The sequence below is a fragment of the Panthera uncia genome, chromosome A2 (genome assembly GCF_023721935.1).
Source record: "Panthera uncia isolate 11264 chromosome A2, Puncia_PCG_1.0, whole genome shotgun sequence".
In the NCBI taxonomy this organism is placed as follows: Eukaryota; Metazoa; Chordata; class Mammalia; order Carnivora; family Felidae; genus Panthera; species Panthera uncia.
This window is the reverse complement of record NC_064816.1, coordinates 11,538,637-11,541,608: the sequence shown is the minus strand read 5'-3', so window position 1 is coordinate 11,541,608 and position 2,972 is coordinate 11,538,637.

Sequence of the window (2,972 nt, the reverse complement as noted above, 5' to 3'; positions counted from 1 at the left end):
GGGGGGGGGGGGGGGGGGGGGGGGGGGGGGGGGCGGGGGGAAGGGGATAGCGAGTGATCGTTAATGAATACGGAGTTTCTTTGGGGGTGATGGAAATGTTCTGGAACTAGACAGAGGTAGTGCTTGCACAATATTATGAAGGCACTGAATTGTTCACTTTAAAATGGTTAATTTCGTGCTACGTGACTTTCACGTCAATCAAAAGAATCCAATGTTGTCAGTTGTGGGTGCCTCCATCCCACATTCATTCAACAAACATTTCGGGAGCTCCCACTTGTGTCAGCCTCTACTGTCCATGCCGGGGCGTCTCGCAGTGAGGAAAATGCATAAAGGTCTCCGTTGCCTTTGTGGAGTGGTATTCCAATCTTAGTGAAAAAATGGACACGTAACGGATAGACTGACAAATGAGAATATCTGTCTATCCTGGGCCGAGAGGGGCAGGCAGGGCATTCGAGGCTTCAGAAAGCTGCTGCAAAGCCACGGAGGCCAGGGAGAAAGTTTTTCATGAGCCGGGAGGCTGAGAGCAAACGTCAGCATGCTTTCCTGTAAAGGGTCAGAGAGTAAATATTTTAGGCTTCACAGGTCGGATGGCCTCTGCTGGGACGATTCCACTCTGCTGTTGTAATGTGAAAACAGCCACGACGACATGCAGAAACTAAGTTGAGTGTGTTCCAATAAAACTTTATTTACAAAAACAAGTGGGCGGGCCAAATTTTGCCTTTGGGCCATGGTTTGCCAACCCTGGTCCCAGAGCTTGCAGCAGCTGCCCCAGGACCCGTATTTTCCAGAGCCAAGAGCAGACACTGATTTCTCCTTGGAGGCCGTTGTTTTGAAACTGCACTCAGACCCGAGGAGTTATTTTTTAAGCCGCCTTGGGCTCAGCAGAGGCTCCCAGGTCTCTGCAGCTGAGTGAGTCAGGCCCTTGGAGACAGGACGCAGTCTCAGAGCCAGAGACAAGAGCCACTCAAAAGTCCTCCTTGGAGGGACACCACTCCCCTCTCCCCTCAGCCCTGTGAATGGAGGTCAGGGGCAAAGGCAACTACCAGTCCGGAAATGGGATCCTTCTGGGACACATTTCAGCAGCAGTCAATCCCAGACCGTCTGCTGTGCCACCTGTGGGCTGTGTGACCTTGGTCAACTCACGGCACCTCACCTGTAACGTGGATGCACTAGCTTACCCTTGATGAGGCTGTTGTCAGGAATTTCTCTGAAATAATTGGAAAGCTGAGCACCTTACGCTAAAGCAACAAAGCCAATCTCAACAGGCTGTGGGCTGTGTGATCCCATTCTCTAACACCGATAAAGTGACAAATTATAGAGACAGAAATGGATTAGCGGTTGCCAGGGGCTGGGGGTTGAGGGGAGGGGCGAGTGTGATTCTAGAAGGGGTAGTGGCGGAGACGGGGTGGCTCAGTCGGGTGAGAGTCCGACTCTTGATTTCGGCGTGGGTCACGATCTCACGGCTCATGAGTTCGAGCCCCGCGTCATCTCCTTGCCGACAGCTCAGAGCCTGGAGCCTGCTTTGGATGCTGTGTCTCCCTCTCTCTCTGTCCCTGTCTCTGTGTCTCTCAAAAATAAATAAACACTTAAAAACTAATAAATAAATCAGCTTAAACAAGTAACAATAAATCAAAGGGTAGTGGGAGGGACCTTTGCAGTGAGGAAACAGTCCTGCGTATTGACTGGGGCAGGTACTCAAAGCTACACAGGTGATATGATTTCTTAGGACAAAAGACATGTGCACACGTGCACACGCATAAATGCACGTCTGTAAAAGTGATGCTTTTTCTGGTTGTCAAAATGTCCACTTCTTGGTCGTCATATTGTACCTTAGTTTTGCAAGGTGTTAACTTTGGGGGAAACTGGGTAAAGGATCCAGGGAGCTACTTCCTGCCTTTTTTTTTTTTTTTTTTGCAACTTCCTGTGGCTCTCTACTTTCAAAATAAAAAAGATGGAAAGAGGAAAGCTGCGCAAGGTGCCTGGAAATATGCTGGGAAGACGCTGGTGCGAACATGCATTTGTGATTTCTGCTACTTTCAAGGAGTTTCTATTTATTCTTTCAAGCGGAGATTCCTTAAAAAATTTTTTTTAATGTTTATTTATTTTGAAGGGAGGGAGAGCACAAGTGGGGGGAAAGGAAGAGAGAGAGGGAGAGAGAGAATCCCAAGCAGGCTCTGAGCTGTGAGCACAGAGCCAGATGCAGGGCTCCATCTCACGAGCTACAAGATCATGACCTGAGCTGAAAACCGAGAGTTGGACGCTTAACCGACTGAGCCGCCCAGGCACCCACCCCTCAAGTGGAAATTCTTAAGGGGCTAGGTTTGACTGAATGAGATCATGGCTGGGGCGAGACCAGGGGACAAGATCCCCACCACAGCTCTGTAATGTACTACCTCTGACTAGTTCCATTTTACAGATGAGGAAACTGAGGCTGCGAACCTGCTAGAAGTCGATACAGCTGGGAAAGGACAAGGCTGAAATGCAAGTCCGGGCCCACCCCGAAGCAGAGACCCCAGATGCAGATTACAGTCCCAATGGCAGATATCTCTATGAAAGCAATTAGTGTATTTGTCTTTGAGTCATAGAGCAAGCGATAGCCACTCAGTAAGTGCTCAATAAACAGTAGCCATTAACATCATTATTCACATAAATGGTGTATTCAAAATTGATACGTCATTGTTAGTTTTAACTAAAGTATCAGGTTAGCATCACCTGTGATGTCAGGTGGGCATCAGGTACCCCTGATACGATGGGATAGGGGAATAGGTTTCCTTCCAGAAACCGATAGCCCCCGTCTAACCACGAGAAAACACCAGACAAGCCCAGATTGAGGGGCATTCTGCAAAAGATGTGACCAGCGCTCCTCACAATGGTCAAGGTCATCAAAAACAAGGAAAGGCTGAGAAACTGTCACAGTCCAGAGGAAACTGACATGTGACACGTGTCCCTGGATGGGATCCTGGGACAGAAAA